This window comes from Schistocerca nitens, chromosome 5, assembly GCF_023898315.1.
Source record: "Schistocerca nitens isolate TAMUIC-IGC-003100 chromosome 5, iqSchNite1.1, whole genome shotgun sequence".
Taxonomy (NCBI): domain Eukaryota; kingdom Metazoa; phylum Arthropoda; class Insecta; order Orthoptera; family Acrididae; genus Schistocerca; species Schistocerca nitens.
This window is the reverse complement of record NC_064618.1, coordinates 116,299,392-116,325,134: the sequence shown is the minus strand read 5'-3', so window position 1 is coordinate 116,325,134 and position 25,743 is coordinate 116,299,392.

Sequence of the window (25,743 nt, the reverse complement as noted above, 5' to 3'; positions counted from 1 at the left end):
CCCGTCTTTACGAATATGCAAATCATTTTCCGCAGATCCATGGCAGTCACTAGACCGACGCCTTTTTTCAAACCCTTCAGTATCAGGAACTTCTGCAGAGCAACCTGTACACAGTCATCATTTTTGTAATAAAGCTTTACAAGCAGACCGCGATCCTGCATTGAGAGAGTGATGGCGAACGTCATAGAGGCGAAAGGAGGAACAGCCGTGAACCCGGCGTGTTTATAGCAACTTCAATGGCTCGTGCGCATGGCTGGCGTTTTCATTTACGTATTCTGACACATACATCGCCGTCTGTTGAACATTCACACTACTTTTTTCTTCTACCATGCGTTTTTCCCCTTTCCGATAATATTCCGTTGCAATTTGACGTAATTCTGACCAGTGGTGTTATTTCTGTAGTGTTTTGAAAGTTTAACTTTAATTATAATCACCCTGTACATGTACAAAATAATGTTATACTTTAGATTCAACTGTCTTAACGTACCCTAAAATACAGTTCTTAAGATTATAGCTGCCACACCTGTGAACATTTGTGAGACTAATATGTCAATGCTCAGTCAGCTCAATCATCTCCGCCAGCACCGCCTCCTTCCCGTTACCCAGTGTGGCTCTCGGCCGTCCTTATCTTCCGATGACCTTCTCCTTCACCTCACTCATCTCCTTTCCGAACAGCTTAATTCCCGTCGCTCCGCTTCCTCTCCCGGGACCTCGAACGTGCCTATGACCGTGTATGGCATTCCGGTCTCCTCTTCAAGCTCCAAACCTTCATCCTTCCCATTAACTACGTCCGTCTGATCGGCTCCTTTCTCTCCCAACGTCCTTCCTACATCACCATCCATAGCACGGATTCCTAGACCTTTTTTCCTCCACCGGTGTGCTCAAAGGCTCCGACCTCTCCCCCCATCTGTACCTTTTGTATACGGTGGACGTGCAGCCGCCGTCATCCTCCGTCCACCTTCTCAAGTTTGCCGATGACACCGCCTTCCTTGCCCTTACCCCCACCCTGCAGCATTCCCAACACCTTCTCCAATCCCATCTTGACCGGTTCACCGCTTGGTGCAACCAGTGGTTGCTTAAGGTCAATCCCTCCAGAACCCAGGCGATCATTGTAGGCAAAGCCACCCCTTCCTTCCGCCTCCTTGATTTCTATCTAACCATCTATGGCCGTCCTATCGCCCTCACCCCCACCCTTAAGTACCTTGGCGTCACCTTCGACCGTCGCCTCTCCTGGACCCCCCATCCCCAGACAATCCAAGCCAAAGCACACTCCTTTCTGGCCATACGTGGGGTGTGGACCCCTCCACCATGCTCCACACCTACAAATCCCTCATCCGCCCTACCCTCTGTTATGCCCATCCTGCCTGGATCTCCGCCCCCCCTACCTTTTACAAATCCCTTCAGATCCTTGAACGCCATGCTCTCCGTCTCGCCTATCGTATCCGTCTCCCCTCCCCCACGTGGATCCTGTACAACCTAAATCCGTTCCCCCACCTCCTCCTTTTCCTCGAACGGATACGGATCCTCTACACTTCCCGTAAACTCGATCCTCCTCACCCGCTTGTCTCACCCATCCTCTCCCACCCCCGCCCACTGCCACACCTGTATCTCCATGTCCCACCTGCTCTCCATCTCTCCACCCTCCTTACCCTCTCCCAAGGTGGCTTCCGCCAGCTCCCCCTCCCTGATGATGCCCTCCTGTCCTCCATCTACCCCTCGTACCAACTTTGATCCTCCCCTCCCCCTTCCTGTGTTTTTTTCCTTTGGGCACCCTCCCTTCCTTCTCTCTCCTTTTCCCTCCATCCTCCCCTTCCTCCACCCCTCTTCCCCCAGGCTTTCCCTACCCCCCTCCTCCCTTCCTTCCTCCCCCCTATCTCCCTCGCCCTTGGCATCTCTGCTCTGCCCTCTCCCTCTCCCACCCCCCTCCACCCCTCTTGGCGGGTCCTCGGACTCGTACACGCTCAGTGAACATTCGCGCGCCGGAGATCATCGCCTCGTGTTTCTGTGTGTGACGTCGTTCGTGCTCAAGTGTTCCAATGCTATTCGTTTTGTGCTCCTCCGTTCACGTGTGACAATTTTCATCTCTGCATGTGTCCACATGTCTGAATAAATTTTATCTTGGACTCTGCGCCCGTGAACAGCTCCATGTATTTTAAAAGTATATGTCTCCGTTTGTATATCCACCATATTTATTCTATAATTGTCTACATTTGTCTCTTTTGTATTCTCTGCGGCCAAAGAGCGGCGAACTATGCCGCTGATGGCCTACCTGTAACAGGTTTAAAAATAATAATAAAGAAAAAAATCAGCTCAATCTCTAGTTTTAAGAATATTGCATTAAAGTTGTTAATGTTAAAAAATGATAGGTAGAAATAAGTTGAATGTTTTCGCTTTTCTCGACGAAATTCCATGTAATGTTGGAATGATAAAGTTTCTTTTCAATTGAAAAAATAATCTTGTTGATATTATTGTTTGCATGAAATTATCGTCTGTTCTTTGATAATCGACTCATACTATTTGACATTTTCTTTCCTTTTTCGTGGTTCCACCTAATATACAGGGTGATTTCGCTAAATGGGGAAATGTGCAGGGAACGTTCTCTGGAGGGATAATGAGGGATAATGTCACATGGACATAGACTGGAAATGCGTTTGGGGTGGTACACCTTACTTGAATGTGGAGACAAAAGATCTTTGACGGTGGCTCAGGTATCAGCAACACTCAGGTGCCCCGCCCCACCCTGCCAGCGTGGCGTAAGCGAGAAGACCGTGTGGAACATTCTCCATGACAGCTGCCACTGTCCGTATCACTTACCACACGTGAAGTCCTCAGTACCTCTTGGGTTGCCTCCGACGTGACAGTCGTGCTGATAGTTCGACGCATGGGCCACAATGGTGCTGGGATTTCTGTCGTCCACCCTATTCGCAGATGAGGCTGCCCTCATCAGGATCGGTATCGCCAATCTTCACAACAACCACCAACTAGCTATGGAGAGTACCCATGGTATGGTGACAGCGAAGCATCAGCACCCATTCACCCACAGCATGTTAGCAGGTATTATTGGCGGTCGCCCTGTGGGACCAATCATACTTCCGCAGACCATCACGATGTAGGATTACCTGTTCTTCCGGTGGGTGACGCCCATTCTGGGAGACCTACCTTTGGTGGTACTAAGCTTCATGTGGCAACTACGTTATGGTGCTCCATCTCACTGCCCTCTTGAGTGTCGAGCTAAAACGCTAGTACAGACAGAACATATCCACTAGCCTGGTATGTCTTCATGTGTGATTTCAATCACTAAAACTTATGCTGTCAAAGATCTTTTGTCTCCACCTTCATGTGGGTATACAGGGTGGTCCATTGATAGTGACCGGCCCAAATATCTCACGAAATTAGCATCAAACGACGAAACTACAAAGAACGAAACTCGTCTGGCTTGAAGGGGGAAACCAGATGGCACTACGGCTGGCTCGCTAGATGGGGCTGCCATAAGTCAAACGGATATCAACTGCGTTTTTTTTAAATAGGAACCCCCATTTATATTATATATTCGTGTAGTACGTAAAGAAATATGAATGTTATGTTGGACCACGTTTTTCACTTCGTGATAGATGGCGCTGTAACAGTCACAAACGTGTAATTACGTGGTATCACTTTACATTCCGACAGTGCGGACGGTATTTGCTTGGTGATACATTACCCGTGTTAAAATTGACTGTTTACCATTTGCGGAAAAGGTCGATATCGTGTTGACGTATGGCTATTGTGATCAAAATGCCCAACGGGCGTGTGCTATGTATGATGCTCGGTATCCTGGATGACATCATTCAAGTGTTCGGACCGTTGATCGGATAATTATGTTATTTAAGGAAACAGGAAGTGTTCAGCCACATATGAAACGTCAACCACGAACTGTAACAAATGATGATGCTGCTGTCACGGCTAATCCGCAGATCAGTAGCAAACAAATTGCGTGAGGATCGGGAATCACAAAAACGTCGATGTTGAGAATGTTACATCAACATCGATTGCACCCGTACCACATTTCTATGCACCAGGAATTGCATGGCGACGACTTTGAGCGTCGTATACAGTTCTGCCCCTGGGCATAAGAGAAATTACGGGACGATGATAGATTTCTTGCACGCGTTCTATTTAGCGATGAAGCGTAATTCACCAACAGCGGCAACGTAAACCGGCATAATATGAAGTATTGGGCAACGGAAAATCCACGATGGCTGCGACAAGTGGAACATCAGCGACATTGGCGGGTTAATGTATGGTGCGGCATTATGGGAGGAAGGATAATTGGCTCCCATTTTATCGATGGTAATGTAAATGGTGCAATGTATGCTGATTTCCTACGTAATGTTCTACCGATGTTACTACAAGATGTTTCACTGCATGACAGAATGGCGATGTACTTCCAACATGATGGATGTCCGACACATAGCTCGCGTGCGGTTGAAGCGGTATTTAATAGCATATTTCATTACAGGTGGATTGGTCGTCGAAGCAACATACCATGGCCCGCACGTTCAGCGGATCTGACGACCCCGGATTTATTTCTGTGGGAAAAGTTGATTGATATTTGCTATCGTGATCCACCGACAACGCCTGACAACATGCGTCAGCGCATTGTTAATGCATATGCGAACATTATGGAAGGCGAACTACTAGCTGTTGAGAGGAATGTCGTTACTCGTATTGCCAAATGAATTAAGGTTGACGGACATCATTTTGAGCATTTACTTCGTTAATGTGGTATGTACAGGTAACACGCTGCCACAGCATTCGTTCTCAGAAATGATAAGTTGACAAAGGTACACGTATCACATTGGAACAACCGAAATGAATTGTTCAAACGTACCTACATTCTGTATTTTAATTTAAAAAACCTACCTGTTACCAACTGTTCGTCTAAAATTGTGAGCCATATGTTTGTGACAGCGCCATCTATCACAAAGCAATAAATGTGGTCCAACTAAACCATTCATACTTCTTTACGTACTGCATGAATATGTAATAAAAATGGGGGTTCTTATTCAGAAAAACGCAGTTGATATCTGTTTGAGCTATGGCAGTGCCATATAGCGGGCGAACCATAGCACCATCTGGTTTTCCCCTTCAAGCTAGACAAGTTTCGTTCTTTGTAGTTTTTTCATTTGACGCTTATTTCGTGAGATATTTTGCCGGTTCACGATCAATGGACCACACTATATATCCCTTGGAGAACATTTCTGGTCGTATATCCATACTCTTAGGGCGTAAAATAAACGCCGGCACACCAGTCGGGAACAAGAGAGAAGAGAAGGCTGTGAGGTCAGCCGTTAGCTGGCTTACTGACCTCTCTCCAGGGCGAGAACGCGACAGCAGCGGCCGCTAGTTGAAGACGACAAAAGCTCAGCGTCCGACTGGTGCAAGCGCTTTGAGAGCAGTGTCAGCGTTAGCCACTTCCTTAGCCGATGCATCGTAGCCTCTTCATTAGCAATTCCCACGTAATACAGTTCGAGATTAGCAGTCACTGCGGTACAGTTGACAGTGTTGTTAGTAGCGGCCGCTAGGACCAAAAGTGTTGCTTGTCTTTGTCTATTCTGAAGGAGACTGATTATTTGTATCGCTCTTTGCTTGCCACCAAAAATATGGTTCAAATGGCTCTGAGCACTATGGGACTTAACTTCTGAGGTCATCAGTCCCCTAGAACCTAGAACTACGTAAACCTAACTAACCTAACGACATGACAAACACCTATGCCCAAGGAAGGATTCGAACCTGCGGCCGTAGCGGTCGTGTGGTTCCATACTGTAGCGTCCTGAACCCCTCGGCCACCCCGGCCGGCGCTTGCCACACATCGGTGGAATTGCACTTGTGAATGATCGAGTATAAAGGACTACAAGAATTCTCAGATCAAAGTTAAGTATTTGTACTTGTCTTGTTGTAATAAAACTATTAATACTAGTTATTTGATTGTCTGTCTAGCGAACCAAGTGTGCAGGATTCCTAGAAACAACACATATTACTTTTGCTCTGTGCCCTGTCAGTAACGAACTCCCGCAATTTGACTCCTTCCAAAAAATCACTGTGTGTGTTACGTAGTGAAATTTGCCTTACCCTGGCCAGTAACATGGATCAGAATGAAAAGTGGTAAGACATCATCCATTGCCCTTTTCATTTACTATGAGAATATCACTCTACTTACAGAATAATGAGGCTGGTGGAATATGATAATAATATTTATAAAAGCGAATCGGCCTGCAGTAATATATGTACACTACTGGCCCTTAAAATTGCTACACCACGATGATGACGTGCTACAGACGCGAAATTTAACCGACAGGAAGAAGATGCTGTGATATGCAAATGATCAGCTTTAGAGAGCATTCACACAAAGTTGGCGCCGGTGGCGACACCTACAACGTGCAGACATGAGGAAAGTTTCCAACCGATTTCACATACACATACAGAAGTTGACCGGCGTTGCCTGGTGAAACGTTGTTGCGATGCCTCGTGTAAGGAGAAGGTTCTGCTCCTACTCCTCTCAATGGAGCAAAGGACACAGGGCGGAGTGACCAACATGCAAACGGCAACCAGTGAATGCCGGGATTTAATAGCCATCGCCACATCCTGTCGCCTTCGAGCTGCTCTGATCTCCATTGATTTCGACTATGCATTCGACAGAGTTCACCACAAGTTCCTTCTGTCCGTTATGGCCCGCATGGGCTTCCCGCCTGACTTTCTCGACATCTTTCAGCGCCTTTTCCGTGGAGCTGCATCCCGTGTACTGGTGAATGGACGGATTGCGGATCCCTTTCCGATCCGACGGTCAGTTCGCCAAGGATGCCCACTCTCCATGATCCTTTACGCGATCGCACTCGAACCACTTGTCGGAGGGTTGAAAAACAGGCTCTCGGGCATGTCATTGAGGGATCACACCTTTCACTGCAGGATATATGCTGATGACCTTCTATTACTTGTCCGATCTGGTGACGAGGTACGCTCGGTGATACAATGGATCAATCGCTATGGATTGGCAGCGGGCAGCCTCATGAATGTGGCCAAGTCGGCAGCGATGCCCATTGGGAGAGGTCTACAGGAGGACGCTTTAGCCCCACTCCAACTGGTTAACAAGATCCGGTTTTTGGGCATAACATTTACACAGGATGTGCGCCGCACGGCTGCCATGAACTATGCACGATTACTACAGGCAATACGCACAGAAGTTCGCCGGAACTTACTTCGACGGATGGACCTCCTACAGCGTGTGGAATACCTCAACCTTCACGTGGCAACTAAGATGATCCACATGGCCCAGGTCCTACCGATATCGGCAGCGATGGCACACAGACTGCAAGCAGCGTTTGGATATTACCTTACAGCCGGACACCTATTCAAAGGCCGCTACGAAACACTCACCCTCCCTCTGCTTGATGGCGGACTGGGACTTATAAATGTACGAGCGAGGGCTACAGCATTATACTTGTGCACAATGATGAAATTGTGGACCCACAAAGATGCTTCCCTTACGGGACGTCTGTTAGAGGAATTGCTGCCGGCGTCTCTTCTGCCACCTGTCACGGTTGCGCACATTACACCCTCACTCTCGCACCTCTCGGCATTTATTCTTGAGTATAGTTATGTGCACCCAGACCTTCCCAACACTCGCACTCCGAAGGCGAGAGACGTTTACAGGCTGCTGCTAAGGTCCATCCCTCGCAATGTGATTGAGAGGAAGAGCCCTACGACCCTATGGCCTGCAGTGTGGAGAGCGGTCCAGAAGCCGTTCCTCCCCACGGGTACGAGCCGTGTGGTACCACGTGGTGAACGGGAAGGTTGTAACACGACAAAGGCTGCACGCTATTGGGATGACGGATTCCCCCCTTTGCCCACGTTGCCTCCTCGTTGATACTGACGAACACCGTTTAACATGTGGATCGGCGTTAGAGGTATGGCTGCTAGTGCATAAGATCCTCGCCTGCTACCTACGTATCGCACCTCGCACAATTGAGCCATGGCTCCTCCTTTGTCCAGAGGATACTTATTTCCCACCTGCGAAGACTCACGCTCTCACATGGTTTAAAGGCATGTACATATACTACCTCTTTCGAGATTATGAGAAGATGGTGTTTGATTACTGGCAATTTCTCCAGGACAGTCACAGCACACTTGAGTGTACACCCCGATACCGACAACTATTTGCGAACTATTTGCGCAGTGTCTTCGATAACCCCCCTCCCACAGCTGGTGAGTACCGGGCAGAGGATGACCGCCTTCATGGGGCTTCACACGCTGCGAAATGTTGTACCAATTTGGAACATGGAATCTTTACGTAGATGGGCCATGCACATGGAATGGCGTGCGGGATTTGGTTAAATTTTTTTTCGTTATTATCTATCATCACACTATGGGTTTCAAATTCTATTTAATAGTTTAGAAGGAACTCGTGTTCTGTTGTTGCTACGGATGTACATTCTAATTTTGTTTGTCGTAACTGAAAGACGCCTTTTTCCATCTATATAAAAAAAGGTTGGCAGAGGAAATAATTTACAATAAAAAATTAAAAAAAATAAAAACACAAAAATATAAAGAAGATAGCCAAAAAAAGTTGGAAAAAAATTAAAAAAGATGTTTAGGCCTCGGAGTCTTATGCCAGAGGTAAAAAAAAAAAAAGATGTTAGAGCACTTGCCCGCGAAAGGCAAAGGTCCCGAGTTCGAGTCTCGGTCGGGCACACAGTTTTCAAAAGAAAAAAAAAAGTGGTCAGCGAGCCGGAAACTCATACCTAACGCCCCGGGTTCGATTCCTGGTTGGGTCGGAGATTTTCTCCGCTCAGGAACTCGGTGTTGTTTTGTCCTTATCATCTTCATTTCATCCCCATCGACACGCAATTCGGCGAAATGGCGTCAACTCGAATTACTTGCACTCGTGAACCGTCTACCCGACGGGAGGCCCTAGCCACACGGCTTTTTACCGAGGATGCATGACAGCAGACATAGAATGAATTTCGAAATGTCCTGCTGGGACCGTAACAGCTCAGTATACAAGGTGGTCCATTGATCGTGAACAGGCCAAATATCTCACGAAATAAGCGTCAGACGAAAAAACTACAAAGAACAAAACTTGTCTAGCTTGAAGGGGGAAACCAGATGGCGCTATGGTTGGCCCGCTAGATGGCGCTACCGTAGGTCAAACGGATATCAAATGCGTTTTTTTTTAAATAGGAACCCCCATTTTTTATTGCATATTCGTGTAATACGTAAATAAATACGAATGTTTTAGTTGGACCACTTCTTTCGCTTTGTGATAGATGGCACTGTAGTAGTCACAAACATATGGCTCATATTTTTAGACGAACAGATGGTAACAGATAGTTTTTTTTAAACTAAAAGGTTTACCGACCACATGCTGAATGTCGTTCAATGTTCAACGTGGAGTGGTTTCGCATCAACTTTATGTAATACTAAGGAGTTAAAAGAAAACGTGATTAATGGCGGTAACCACTCTACGGAAATCCCAACATTAACAGCGAATCACAAGTAATATCATTGTTCATATTACTCATCAACAGTTGCTTGTACACGAAGTTGTACTTTAAATGACATGACCAACTTCTTCGTTCCGGATCTGGATGCAAACCCAGAACGTAAAGCCATTGTTAACTAAGCAAAGCTTTGTGCCTTATCGAGACTCGATCACTAGGCAGAAAGAGACGTCAAATATTGACGTTTGCTGCAGTATCAGTTATCAGTTCTCAACTTGAACGTAAATGATGATAATGTTTGTACGAAAGCAGGAACCCTAACATGACAATTACCCTCTTGGTAATTAACCTCGAAAGACGTTGTATAGTGTTGCATTGTCAAGGAATAAAGGATGCACATGTTTAAAATTTAAATGCCATCATGTAATGCTGGGGACAAGGATGCGAACCCAGCACCTAATCGGATTGTTGAATAAGTACGTAAAATCAGAATGTAGATATCACAGTTTGTCACCAGTTGTGGGGTTGGAACCTTAAATGACGACTGAAGTTGTATTGCCTGACGGGGATTCGAACCCGGCGCTTGTCCAATGTTGGTCCACCATCAGCGAGATGTCACACGCGTAACTAGAAATAAGGTGACGTAAACGTCTATGCTGACTGAGAGTCGAACGCCGCACACATGGTTATGAAGACACGTTAATAAACAACTTCATATTCAGTAGTAGCTAGGAGTAGCATGTTTAGTTGCAAACCTTAAGGCCTTACTCATCCCTAGTAACGTGTTGCCTAATATCTGCGATATCATGATGTTAATTTCCAAGTGGATTGACTGCCGTAAGGAGCAATGTTCTCTAGTAGTCGTGTATCATTGAGATGTAAATGAAGTGCTTCAGCAGAAAGTAATTTCCGTCGTGCAGCACGTATTGTTTCAGAGATAGTACATGCTATAAGTGCACAAAACGTGTATTATATACTAAGTATATACTATTATTTGGAGAAGCTGCCGCCAAACCTGTTAGTTGTCGTGGTTGAATACAGGTTTTCTTAACGCTACATCTAATGCATAGCGCTTACAAGAAAGTATAGTTTCCTGCGTCATGCTATTGCTAGCTAGGTGAAATATTTTGTGGTAGCTATGTTTAAAATGAATGTATTTTTGAAAGTATTGTTCGTCGAATATTTGAATAAATCGTCAACTGTAGGTGTGCCTGCACATGTTATAGCATAATAGCTGTAGCTGCGTTGGTTTGTACTACAGACTTGGGTAGGTTAGGTGTAACTTTTGATCCTTCAAGGGGTGATCGTGGCCATGCGGCCCGGGTCTGTACCAGCCGCGGCTCGCGAGCTACGGGCCAGCCAGGCTGGCCGAGGCGAGACGCAAGCGAGCGAGCTGGCGGTGGCGTTGGTGGGCCAACAGCCCGGGACGAGCCAGCACGGCTGCGCCGCATGCCTCTGCCTCTGCCGCTCCTTTAACGTAAATATGTTTACCTCCTCTCCTGGAATCAGTATAAGAGCGGCAAGCAGAAATACACGTCAGGCTGTCTGCCGTAATGGCTCACTGGAAGAGGTCTATTCGAGGTAGAGTCAAAAAATGGTTCAAATGGCTCTGAGCACTATGGGACTTAACATCTGAGGTCATCAGTCCCCTAGAACATAGTACTACTTAAACCTAACTAGCCTAAGGACATGACACACATCCATGCCCGAGACGGGATTCGAACCTGCGACTGTAGCGGTCGCGCGGCTCCAGACTGAAGCTCCTAGAACCTCCGGCCTGCCGAGGTAGTCGTCGCTCTCATTGAGGAAGGAGGATGTTCCATCAGAGAAGCTGGCAGACGATATGGCGTACCACATACCACTGCAACGAGATGTGGGAAGATCTGCCTTGAAAGAGGCACCACCAGCAGGGCTCCTGGTTCAGGCAGGAAGAGAGTGAACTCACAGCAGGAAGACAGGGACCTAGTGTCTAGGAGCAGAGAAAATCCCTTTCTGAACGCGAAGCAGTTGCGGTGGGAGACCAACTTCCCCGGCTACAGTGACACGATTCGCCGAAGGCTGAGGGACGCTGGACTGCATGCGCGACAATCCGCCGTGAAACAAGAGCTCAGCGAAGACAACGTTTTATACCAGCTAGCATTTGCGGAACTCCATCTGAGGGCGTCGTTGGACAACGTCATTTTCACTGATGAGAAGGTGTTTTCCACCAATAACGACGGTCCACGAATCGTTTACAGGCCGCAAGGGACTCGCCATCGAAGCGCATATGCAACCACGACGAGAAGAAGTGGCCGGCTATCTGTTACCTGCTGGAGTTGAAATTCTGCGAGAGGGGCGGGAATTCTTCACAGGACAGCAGGAACTCTGGACAGCGCGCAGTATGCCCACATATTGGAAAATGTGATGCTTCCGTCAGTGCGAATGCTGTACGCAGAAGGGGACGTCACATTGGAAGAGGACAATTCTCACATTCACAAGTCTGCATCTGTTCAGCAGCGGCTCTCCATGATTGGCGTCAACGTCATGGACTGGTCGCCACGGACGGCTGATATGAACTCCATGGGCTGAGGTCACCAGAACATTAACAGAGAACTGGCCACGAAACCAACCAACTACTGCGGTCGCTCTTTGGGACTGCGTCCTGGAAGCCTGGGAGGAAGTTGCTTCTTCAGGCTGTTACGTCCGACGGCTTATACATTCTATGCCAAGACACGTGATAGAAGTACAAAATAATGAAGGATTCTGGATAAAATATTAGAGTTCTTAAAATGTTTTGTTATGTCTTCTTTTTCGTCATTTTTCATCATTGAGAGCTAATGGAAGATCGCGTGGCAACAGAAAAGATACAAAATGGGTTAGCTTTCCTTTGAGTTGCCCTTTTAATTCAAGTGGGTTTCTTTTGAATATACAGTTTATTAAGTATTCTATTTTGATTTCATTTATACCCTGTCTACATACTTACAAACTAATCAGCGTAGATGGACTCTGTCACAGCAGTTTTTGTTATTTCAAATACGTCCCTCTCTTCCCCTCCATCCATGACTACACCCTCCGTCCTCCACACAATACGCCAACGATTTCATATTATGTGTACTCGTCGCGCGGGATTAGCCGAGCGGTCTAGGCGCTGCAGTCATGGACTGTGAGTCTGGTCCCTGCGGAGGTTCGAGACCTCCCTCGGGCATGGGTGTGTATGTTTGTTGTTGTTGGGTTGTTTTTGGGGAAGGAGACCAGACAGCAAGGTCATCGGTCTCATCGGATTAGGGAAGGATGGGGAAGGAAGTCGGCCGTGCCCTTTCAGAGGAACCATCCCGGCATTTGCCTGGAGTGATTTAGGAAAATCACGGAAAACCTAAATCAGGATGGCCGGACGCGGGATTGAACCGTCGTCCTCCCGAATGCGAGTCCAGTGTCTAACCACTGCGCCACCTCGCTCGGTGTGTATGTTTGTCCTTAGGATAATTTAGGTTAAGTAGTGTGTAAGATTAGGGACTGATGACCTTAGCAGTTAAGTCCCATAAGATTTCACACACATTTGAACATTAATGTTTACTCGTTGTTAATATCTCTTCTGTGCTCTCTCACACTCTCTCTCTCTCTGACACTATCGCCGCAAGTGCCTTTTTATTACACTCCCCCAAAACTTTGTAAACAAATCTAACGGTGTCCAATGACGCTACATTTTCTCTTTTAATTGCTGCTGTCTTTACTCTCTATCATTCCTCTCACTACCTATGAAACCGTATTCTTTGATCTCGCCTTCCCTATAACCCATTCTTCGTTCTGAGAACTGTCCTTCCTTGTCTCTCGGTCCTAAGATAAAACTGTCACCAGCAAGCCGTCGTAAACTAGAAACCGTATTTCATTTAATGAACCAATGGCCATGTAAGTTCACAAGGCTCTTACTTTATTTGAAACTGAGACGTTGAAAATTGTGGTGCTGACTGGGGTTAGAATTCGATTTCACTGTGTTTCCGAAGATTGAAAACTCTTCTAAGCGTCCTCGAAAGGAACCAATCTGGTTTCGAATCCTGATCAGCACGAAGTATTCATTATTTCAAGCCCTAGCATGTGCACTCCGAACTACTGGTGAAAATAGTTGCATTTTCAACGTCTCTTCGTGCGTTGTCAGCTGTAACGTGTTCCTTTCAACTCACAGCCACATTATGAGCTTTTTATCACAACATTACAAGATCAAAAGTTTCCTTACATATTTTCAAGTTCAAACATTCCTCTCCATCCTACTGGTGAAAACGGATTTGGGTTTGACCTTCGTTGTGATCACCAACGACGACATGTGGATTCAACTTAGAGCCAGCAGAGTATTTTCCATCACATCATTGAAAGCACAAACATGCCATTCCTAGCTATTATTGGAAAAGAATTTGATAGTTAAAGTTTCTTCATGACCAAGTGTGCGGGGTTTGAATTCCATTCAGCACAGAACTTTTCGTCGCCTGATGTCTACCTAACATGCGCACATCTCGCCACTGGTGAACCAAGAATAGCTATTTATTGTCTGTTCCTGGCTGGAAAATGACAGTGCTAGATGCTGGGTTCGAATTCCAGTCAGGCAAAAACAATTCTATCGTCAATTATGGTTCCAGCATTACGCTATTGGTGAAAATATTTGATATTTAACTTCTGATTTTATGTACAGTCTTGCTCAAAAGTATCCGAACGACCTGAATTCCATTTCACCTGATTCCCATGCTTCTCACATAAAGCAGTTGTCTAGCAGTTCCTCTAATCGCTCCTTGGTACAGTCGTTTGACTATTGAAAATGGTTCCAACAAGTCACCACTAGAAAACACTGCTCTGTATCGCAATAACTCGAGATGTAAAGTAATACTACGATACTACAAATATCAGGGAACACCTTATCAAAGGTAAGACTGTCCTTAACGCTTGTAAGTTCACATTTATTACAATAAATGACATACCTGAAATGTTACCACTCTCATTATTACGTCAGATAGGTAATGCACGTAGTAAGTTCGTCGTATTCATGATTTCCTCATCGAAGTAACATACCATACCTGTACTTTAACACAAAATGTCAATAAAATTTTACAATATTCACGAGCAGATAGTTGAGAATGTGGTAGAACTTCAAATGACATGACGAACCGCCTCGTTCTGCATATGAATTCAAACCCAAGTCATGCAGGCTAGGCCGCAGTGCCCGTGGGGTTCTAGGCACTTCAGTCCGGAACCGCGTGACTGCTACGGTCGCAGGTTCGAATCCTGCCTCGGGCATGGATGTGTGTGACGTCCTTAGGTTAGTTAGGTTTAAGAAGTTCGAGGTTCTAGGGGAATGATGACCACAGATGTTGAGTCCCATAGTGCTCAGAGCCATTTGAACCAATCATGCAGGCTAAGATTTCGTGGCTGACGGAAATGAACAATCATTCCTGACTAGGTATAATGAGAGCGATATACCTCATTTTTGGACAGTATTAGTTAGCAAATATCAATATTAAATTACATAACGTGAACATTTTTAACGTACGCGAATCCCTACCCAGCATCTATTGTCCCTGTTCACGAACTACGAGAGATGTTAAATATTGCTACTTCACAAGTAACTTACTTGAAATGTAGGAGGTAAGGCTTTGTGTTGGACCGGGAATCGATCCCAGAACCGAATCTGAGTGTTATCGAAGCACAATCAACTTTGTCATATTGGATTTTCTTGGCAGTAGCTAGATGTATTAAATGAAATGACGAGACGAAACATTAATTTCTCCTTTCCAGGACTCCAACCCGGCACGTATCGCTGTTATATTCTAGGGAAAACGAACGTTAAGTATGGGTTTGTTACACCAGCAGCGACATGTGAGCATGTTTGAACTAGAAATAATATGACGAAGTGTTCAGTGCTGACTGAGAATCGAACCCCAAACATATCCTTGTTGACTACACACAAAGAGACGTCAGCTACCGAATTTTTCTCCACCAGCAGCTCGGAATAACATCCTTGAACTTACAGTGATGTCGCAAATAGTTCTGTGTCTCACTGGGAGTCATAAACGTCAGATATTTTTAGTGTTGACAACGAATGAAAATGCATTAAAAATAAAAATTATTATCCACCAGCAAATAAGTTGTTCTCATGCTTGAGCTTGATAATACATAGTGACAAGTTTAGTGCTGGGCCAGGATTCCAACCCATTCACGCGCAATATGTGGAGATGTTGAGGAATCTGCAGTTTTTAACAAACAACAAGTTGTAGTCGAGCTGTATTGTCACGAAGGGATCAAATTCCGCGTTGAGGGCGGTCTGAGTTGCATTCCCAGTTCTGAACCAATTTTATCGACATACAGAAGCTCAAATAAAAGACGGAATAAGTGTCCTGTGCCCATACACAGGGTTTGTTTCGTCACTAGAAATAAATAACTAGTATAAGAAAGGTTACTGGTGATAGAGTTTCTACATGTCGCCACTCCTTACTTTATTGTGGTTCCACCTAACGTCTACTTGGTAGAGAAGGAATATCATGTTTAATGTGATTTTCAGACCACAATACCATTATACCTTCTTCACTTGACGTAGCCAAAATAGAATAGAATCTGCCTCTCCCTATCAAAAAACATCGGCAGAAGTTGGATTCGAACCTAGACCATCGTCATATGAATCATCAGTCCAACAGACCACCAAAACCTCTTCTATACGACTCTTTTCTCTATCATAACACCGTTGTGACACACAAGATGAGAATTCTGAAACACATGCTGCCTGTAGTGGTTAGCAGGATGTTCAGTACATTCATTTACATGGTTGACCGAATTGCCATGAACTAGCTGCCTTGGCTACCCAGTGCATACATTCGACTCTATTTTGTAATCACCGAAATAAAATAACGTAACTACCACCTACACAGAACTGCCAACAGTGTTGCATGCAGAATTTTGAATAGGAAGTGTTCCTTTCTACTTGAGCTATTCTATTGCGCTATCTGTTTGTTGAAACCATCGTGCAGCGCAAAAGAAATGCTGTAACTGTCTGTTTCTCAGATGTCTACATCCAGCCATATGCATTATCTCACAGCACTGTGGAATGCCGAAGTTCTGGACGAACTGTCATTCACTTCCAGAAGCGCTGTAGCTACGTCACAGCTAGTAGCGTAACGGTAAGCGTCGCGCACTGTTGATAAGACGTCGCGTGTTATATTATATTCGCTACTACATTTTTTTTTAAACGCAATTCTGCTGTCTGCTGAAGGTAACATTTTAATGTAACTTTGACATAATTATCTTCACTACTCAACCCAAAATAGTCGCAGGTGGAAAAAAGACTAACTACTGCGTCATTTTATTCTTTTCAGGTTTAATAGACGGCCGGGCAGCAGATGCGCTCGAAGCTTTTGTATTATATATGGGGAGAGCGCATCGTGCCAAAATAGTCAGAAAAGTATTTTCTACATTAGCTGTCGTATGGTAGTGGCATTTTATTCTTCTTCAAACCTTGTTTGACAGCTTTAACTTCGAACAAGTTTTCTACATGCATGTAATCAATAATCTGCATGTGCATTGTCACAATGTTATAGATAACATCAGAGAATTCGCATGTATTTTTGATGATTAATTTCTCTCTCATGTTTAGTATTGTTTGAACAACACTAAAAGAAACCTTACGAAAACTGTGCACTGTATTGTAACAAATGAAATAAAACTACCCACGATAATCTTACGACGAAAGGAAGTCTGTTTTAACAAAACTAAGTATCTGTACACAAGCGTGCCTCTATCTGCACGAATTAGTAAAATACTACTCACTTAGATTCCGATTGGGTCTTTGTTTAAATGGTATGCTGTTTCATACTCAACAGGTATGCCAACGTGGTATTTCATAAATAAGGTTACGTATTCCTAGAAACTCAAAATTTGTTTGTTAGCAGCGGAAAGAGGCGTTACCAGATGTGCAGCATTGTAAGTTTTTCACCATTGCACTTTGAGCTGAAAGTATTTTCTTGCGATTTGCTAATCAATTTATTTCCTTCATACTTATCACCCTGGCATGGGAGCCTTAAGGGAAGAACATTATTGAATTTCGTATCGTTGACGGTCGATTCGAATTTCTTCAGAGACGCTTGTATTGTATAGCAGCTGGGCAGTCAGAAAGCCTAGATCTACGACCATTAACACAACGCACTGAGTCGAGCTGCCAAGAGGATTTGATGTGTAAAGGTTTTCTTCTGATTTAGTTACAGAATTTTTTCTGGGAATTCGCGACTCCATGAAATAATACACAAAAAAAGCTCGCACGCGCTGCCCTCTACCACGGTTAGAACTGACGATTTTCTTACCCGTTGGAACACGAGACACGGGCGGTACCACGGGGCTACGAACACACTGCTGCCGGCACGCCACTCTCGTTATGGTATTGGTCGCTCAGCCTCACAAGGCATCGTGAAATATATTAAAAGTTGTCACTTATGTGGAGAATAGCATTTCTTTAGCCAAAAAATTTAAATTTCTGTCTCAGTGTCTTAGTTTACGTGGGGATTATATACCACGAGTCATTCAAATGGAAAGGGAATATCAAGTGAATTTAGCGAGTCAGTTCTGTACCATACGCGGAAGTGATTGCACCGTCACAGTGTTGCCAAATGTTTGTGACGATGTTGCCAATTCTCAGCTGTCCTAGGAACAGCTCTGTTGCGTTATAGGAGGAGAATCCTGTGCTCGTGTGATAGGAGGATACGGAGAGGAGGCAAGGGGTTTGGTTAATATGCAGCGTTTTCTCCTACCAGCTGTATCAAACATTCAGGTGTGTAATCTTCCATCACGATTACAGTTTCCCACAAAATATATACGAATAAAACACTTACCTTGTTATTTTGTTACAAAAGATTATTTCAGTACAATAAAATGTCTTTGGAAATCAACTTTCCCAACCTGTCACGAAAAGTAAGATAACAAACACTTTGCACCGCGAAATCGATTGCATCTATGTGCAGACTTGCGATCATACAAGTAGAATTTTATGAATTGCACGAGAATGTAGAAAAATGTTGGTGCGAATGGAAGCTGTAAGAAACACAGTTACCTAATTATTCAGTACCACGCAATAATCAATTCATTTGATAATTCAGAAGAGAAGGAACTAAAAATTATGCCCATTAAGACAGAAACTAAAGTGCAGATGCGGGCACTGTGCACACCTGCGCTTTTTCATCTTCAGATCTATACAAATAATGTATACTAACCAGCGTATTTTTTGCTTTCGTAATGTTTCCCTCTTGTTTAGTCTTCTTATGATGAACTGGATCCACAGCCATGAGTCAGATTTTTTCTTTGTATCCTTCCATCTACTATCTTTGTGTGCTGTTGTTCGGTGTTCAAAAAGGAAAATATTATGCCTGCCCCCACGAGGTATTAAAATGAGGTCGCAAAAAGGCTAACGCATTATAATGAAAATACAGTGAGACGCCAATTTGTCTGTCGTCATGGTGTTAAGTGGACAGAAATAGTTGGGTGTTATTGTCGTCTTTTCTTATTGAGATTTTCATATTACCCTGACACAAGACGCCGAGATAAATGTGTATATTCTCCGTGACGAAACATCCCACATTCCATTCATCCCGATCCATTCGTTACGTGCATCGGCGGCAATGAGTGATAGGAAAGCTGTTGTGGGGTGACGAATAACAATAACAATGGTAGTAGTTACAAATCAATAATCAAGGATGTTTACTGCATTACAGACGATTAACAAAATAACCAAGAATGGCTGAGTGTTTAATTGGCGCACTGAGTAGGTGTTCTTACCACTTTGTTACTGAATTCTGTTCTAGTTGTTTGCAGAGAGAAAACAAAGAACCCTGTAGCCATACATATCGCTAGTACAACGAGATATTACCTATCAACTACCCTTGCTTTACATCACGAGACGAACATGGCGTCACTGAGCTGATATTTGATATACATTTCTGTTTTCTCTCTCTGTCTCTCTCTCTCTTTTTCTTTTTCTTTTTATTTTTTGAGGAAAGCATCGAGAAGCGCGATAATAAGCAAGTAGGCATATAACCAGTTTACAGTTATTTTCATCGGGATACATAATGCAAAAATACAACTTTTATCAGTGTTATTGCGTAATTCCAGGTTTTGACAGTCTATTCGCGAGCTTGCTCGCATTCAGTGGGGTTGAACATATCACAGAAGCAAGCAAAACGCAAATATTTCTTGCACCATGCGCAACACATAAACGAAATCTCGCTGCACTGACGTGTTGTCCGATATATTGCACGGGAAACATATCTGATTCATGTTGCTAAATACAGCTCTATCAGATATCAATTTGGAAGCGTACCAAGTGTATAAAAGTATATCTTGAGCAGAAAGGCCCATAGAGGTATTCGACTGAAACATAGCCATGACCAAAATTGTAACTGGGGTCGACAGCATCGTCGTCTACCATCTTGACAACTCGAATGGTGACAGTGCTCGGCCGGTTACTTACGTTTACTGGTATCAAAACTACAGCATGAAAACACAAAAATGTTAATAACCCGAAGATCATTAGTTTTGGAACCCACAGAAAGTAAAGCAGTCATCAGTCGCAAGAGTGGTTTGAACACCACAGTGCTTTAATAGGCACGGACTTGTTGGAGGTGGTATGCTGTTGCTTTCATCCGACCTTTGAGTTGACTTACCTAGCCAGTCAGTAGGGGAACCTACAGTTTTACGTGGCTTTCGGACCACAGTGCAACTTGGCATTTTTCACATCAACAAACACTGCCCCAGGGGAAATATGTGTAAAACGGCATATAAAAGTAGTGTGACTGGTGAGGAATGGAACCTGAGACCTTCGTATCCATAGTCTTGCTCTTTATCACCTTGCCACCATGCAGCCAACACTGTGGTTTCTGCTTCCCATTAAAATTAAGGATCTCTCGTTTGTACCTGCGTTGGCACTTGCGTGTCTCTTAGGAGCCCTTGCCTTTGGGATTACCCTCGTATCCGTGTGTGTAAACGCCTTCCAATGCCCACTCAAGGAAGACAAGGATACCTAGTCTAGCTTCAATACTACAAATACGCCTCTGTTTGTGGATGAACGCAGACTTAGGCTGATAATCCTTTTGAATATTTATGAGTACTGTACCCATTGGTGTGAAACTCGTTTTCTACCAATGGTTCCCACAGCTACAGGAACACTACTTTTTCTTAAACAAAATACTTACGCAGTGCTATAAGACGAAAAGATCGACCTGACACAAGCTGTGGGGAGTTTGTTTTACAACCTACGTACCTGAATAAAGAGCTTATCCTATATAAAATATCTGTGAACGTTGCTGCATAAGACGATTTAAGAAGAAATTAAATTCTTGCAGCTACGACAATGTTTAAAGAAATCATCTTAATGGCACTAAATCGTGGTTGTGAATCGTTTACTGGCTGTACTCTGCCGCATTTCGCTGGTTGGAAGGAAAAAAGCTTAGTGACAAATTTCACACAAGGAAAAGAGGGACGAAATGTCTCCGACTGGAAGGTCATGTTGTTTTATGTAAATGATTACAAAATCAGCTAAAACGAACAGTGAGGCTGTCAGTATAAGCACATTACTGTTGTCAGTATGATGTTGTACTGCCCAGGGCCTGTAATGATAAAGGGCCCGTTTAGATCAGGCATATTGTATACAGAAGTGGAAGAGAGAGCACCACTAAATTACACAATCCGCATGCATTGCACACACTCAGAAATTACAGTTACTTTGTACTACTGGAGCCCAATGAGTGAATTGCATATTTTCCTGTAGAAAAGAGCATGGGCAAACAGTCTTCGCTACATTAGGTTACTTAAACTTAGAATTTATGGTCAGCGACTAAGTGTAAGGTCAATGAGTCGGACGCGGGTTTTGCAACTGTGAAATACTTTCCTACATTATGGAAGTGAATATTAAATGTGAACTAATAATGCGAAAATTTTGAACTTGGATAGCTTACAATGAAAATCTTTCTGTTTATTGCAAAGGAAAACAATTGATTTTCTAAAACATTCTCTGCCATACACAACTTGAAACAGGTCACGTCGACCAAATAATGTGGAAGACCTGACAGCAACGTATAACGGAAGATCCCTTGGCTTTTGGTTAGGCAGTATTCGACAGCCATTTCTAGGCACAAGTAAATGAAGAAAGGCAGCGCGTTTTTGTTATCAAGTAACGTCTTCATCAATTACTTTAGTTTTAATGTAATCTGCGAGTAATTGTTGATGTTTGATATTAACATGTAAAGGACACTGTAGACAGGGAAAGAACCTCTTCTTGGGCAACTACTTCTATAATGACTAAAATGCATTAAATGATCTTCAAGCACATGTGTTCCAGCAACGGTATGAAGAAAATGGTAGTAACAATGATGGTAATAATCGAATTTTCTGGTAACTTCACACTTCACAGTGGATTTTCTCGAACTAAGAAATTTGCTGAATTAGTGAATATTTCAAAATGGCTTCACATTCTCGCGTCCGTCGGCCGTCGTAATTTAATATATTATTATTATTATTATTATTATTATTTATTGTTGCCGACTTACGTGGTGGGCCTTAATAAAAATGATATTTCATTCAGTTTTGATTTACGGTTAAATGCTTTTGTGAAGTTCTCCTTTTTAACAATATTGATCTTAAATTATTTGTTACGTTAATGAATGTTAGACTCGTTGAATCTTAAAACATGGGCATACAAGTTGAACATTGGAATAAACTTTTCATATTAATTTCCTCGGCTAGTCAGTTCACTTTAAAGCAAAAAATCTTTAGTTATTAATTACAGTTGCTGCCCACACACGCGTGAGAGTATTTTTCTTACCTCCGTTAACCATTGTATTGTAGTTGGAGTCCTGGTTCTGGCTCTCGGCTATGCAACGTCGGGTGGCTGTGGAGAAAAATTAATATTATATTAATAGCGGGCGAGTTTTCCGCTACCGCTAATTTTTCGTAAGTTAATATCGCCACGTAATGGCGTCGTTGGCTGCATCGGCCGCTGCGATTGTTCAACTGTAAATTACTTGAATGCAGGTTAATTCAAGGAAGGCGGACATGAAATCGGGATCACCTCTTACAAATAAAAAGTGAACAATGATATTAAATCAATATATTATCTGCTTAATTCGTACAAATACGCTTACATTTGCCAGCACTCGCAAGATGTCCGTCTACACACAACCAAGACAAGAGAAGAAGTGAAGACGACTAAAAAATTAACAAAAGAGCGTTTCTTGTCGTCTCTTCAGATCATTTTGTTATATTTCTTTGCACTCGAAACTTACATAGAGAAATTATTATTTTACGGGTACATTATATAAAAAATCGGTATCATTCAAGTTTTAAATGTCTCTTCTTTATAAATACTGTTTTTTAAGTGTTGTTTTATTACCTCACTGGGGACGCTATAACATCGATGCTATGATGCCTAAAAGAGTCTTTACATCCTGGAGACATAAGAATAGCGTAATCTCCACGTCAGAAGATTGCTTCTACTTAACCATTTAATAGACTCGCATTATTTCCACCGTGATTAATTTTGTAAGCTAAGCACATCATCTGTTACAGCACACTCCTGGGGCTTGGAAATGTGGCCACAATGGTCTGGTGGAACGAACTATCACAGGTCCAACACGTGGGTTCAGGCATTTAATTTTAAGAGTCACAAACAGATTTACTTTACCTCTGGTAACCGCAACAGAAAGACGTTATAGTCCAGAATCCGCATTAAACATCACGTTCCTTCATTACCAATCGGGCAGAGCCGGTTTACATTGTTAAATGACCTTGGCGGAAGTCATGGTAAACAGAAGTACTGTGTCCGGTAAACTTAGTTAAATTAGAAAATTTAATTTTATTTGATGAAACGATAAACATTTAAAGGGACAGGGCTCTTATTTTTCTTGTACTTGATTGAACTAGAGACGTTGAAAAATTTGGTTCTGGACTGTGATTCGATTTCGTATCTCATCTTTCGAGGATCTGAATCTCTCGGAACAATATAGTTCAATCATTTCGTTCCTTTTCCCAAGAATGCAGTCTTCTCTAGTTCAGTGGGTCCGAATCCTGATCCAGTAACCAATATTCATAATTTCATTTCAAGCCCTATTACGTGCATACTAGTCTGCTAGTGAAAATTAACATGCATTTTTAATGTCTGTTCATGTGTTGCCAACAATCGCAATAGGTGTCGTAATTTCTGGTCAAATACGCACACATCATACTGTTGGTGAGCAAGCAAGTGTTACTTAAGTTATGTTCGTGGATGATAAAGAAGGACGGTAGGTGCGCTGTTCGATTGTCGCTCAGGCACAAAAATTTGTATCCTTATTTTGGATTCAAACACCTAGCAGCTGGTAAGAAAAACCGATACGTAATAATTGATTTTACTTCGTTAAAAATTCGATTGCGTGTTGGGTTCGTATCTCCATCACAGAACTTCACATCATGCGCTTCATCTTTAAACGCATGAGCACTTTGCTCCTTCTTAATGTAGGTATATCACACATCTTTCGTGGTTAGTTAACAGAGACGAAAGGGTCTTTACTGGAGTCCCAGTTTATTTCAAAAACTGTCGTCTTTTATTTTCAAGTTTACATTTGATTACTGATATTGGCGAAAATATCTGTAATTCGTGCCTCTTCATGACTAGTCAGCAATATGATTAGATTAGATTAGATTAGACTAATACTTGTTCTATAGATCATGAATACGACATTTCGTAATGATGTAGAACATGTCATTTTAATGAAAGATTTCTTTACATACCATGATTCAGTTTCTTTCCAATAATTTTTTACTCTCTCTCACATTCTTTTTTATTTTTATCTCTCTCCCTCATTCTCTCTCTCTCTCTGTCACACACACTCACACACACACACACACACACACAGAGTCTCTTTTTATTTTTATTTGTTTGTTGTGCTCGACTATCGGCGCGGCACGAAAACGTTCGTCCATGATTTTCTTAGTTTTGAGTACACTTACGAAAGATATATAAATACAACTATGAGAGTTACTGAATTATGAAGCTAAGTTTGCAGTCAGTTCTGAGTATTATTAGTAGCTACGCTCCAGTCTCTAGACCAAGTTACAGAAATGTGAATCAGACGGATTACGTATTCCAGGCCGTAGCAGCCGCGTCTTTGAGACGTCAGCTATGGTCACTTCCCAGCCCACTGTAGGATCACATTGGTTCCTCTTCTTCGTGATGGTAATGAAACTGAGACGTGGCAACAAGGCAAGGTATATATGTCAACTTTGTGATCGACGAGTTACTTCCTGGTGTGCACGGAATTAAGCCTCAAAGTTCACTTGATTTTTCCTGTCGTTTCCATTGAATAATTTGAGTTATTATTAACGCTTCAGCTGTAACAAAAGATTGTAAATTTACGGTTTTCAGCACAGGAAAGTCGTTAAGCGTGAAAATCGCATCTAATCTCGTCCTTTAAATAGCTGTTTACGAGTTCTAGCCACTACTCGTCTCGAAAGACGAAATATAGACCGATGCATCTTCCACAGCTCTGTGGAAGCGTGCTAACCTGGGAGAAAGCGTCTGTTATGGTTTGCGGTTCCAGTCTTGCTGACTGTAACGTTTTTATCCCTTCTGTGAAAGACCTACAAGCAGTCAGATCACACATCGATAAGGAAATTGCTAGAAATTACTTTCGGCTCATAGTGCAATGGTGAAAATCTTACAATGCTGCACAACAGGTAACGCCTCTTTCCGCTGCTGACAAGCAAATTTTGGGTTTTTAGGAATACATAACTTTATTTGTGAAATGCCACATTTGCATTCCACTTGAGTATGACACAGCATACCAATCAAACATATACCCAATCAAATTTTAAGTGATTAGCATTTTACTAATTTGTGCCGCTAGAGGCAGGCTTGTGTCAGTTTTATTGAAACAGACTTTCGTCGTAAGGTTATCGTGGGTAGTTTTATTTCATTTCTTATAATACAGTGCACAATTTTCGTACGGTTTCTTTTAGTGTTGTTAAAACATTAGAGAGAAATTAATCATCAACGATATACGCGAATTCTCTGATGTTATCTATAAGAGTCTGACAATTCACATGCAGTTTATTGATTACATGCATGTAGAAAACTTGTTCAGAGTTAAAGCTGTCAAACAACGTTTGATGAAGAATAAAATGCCACTGTCACACGACAGCGAATGTAGAAAATACTTTTCTAACGTATTTTGGCATGATGCGCTCTCCCCATACTTAATACAAAATTTTCGAGATGCATCTGCAGCCTGGCCATCTACTA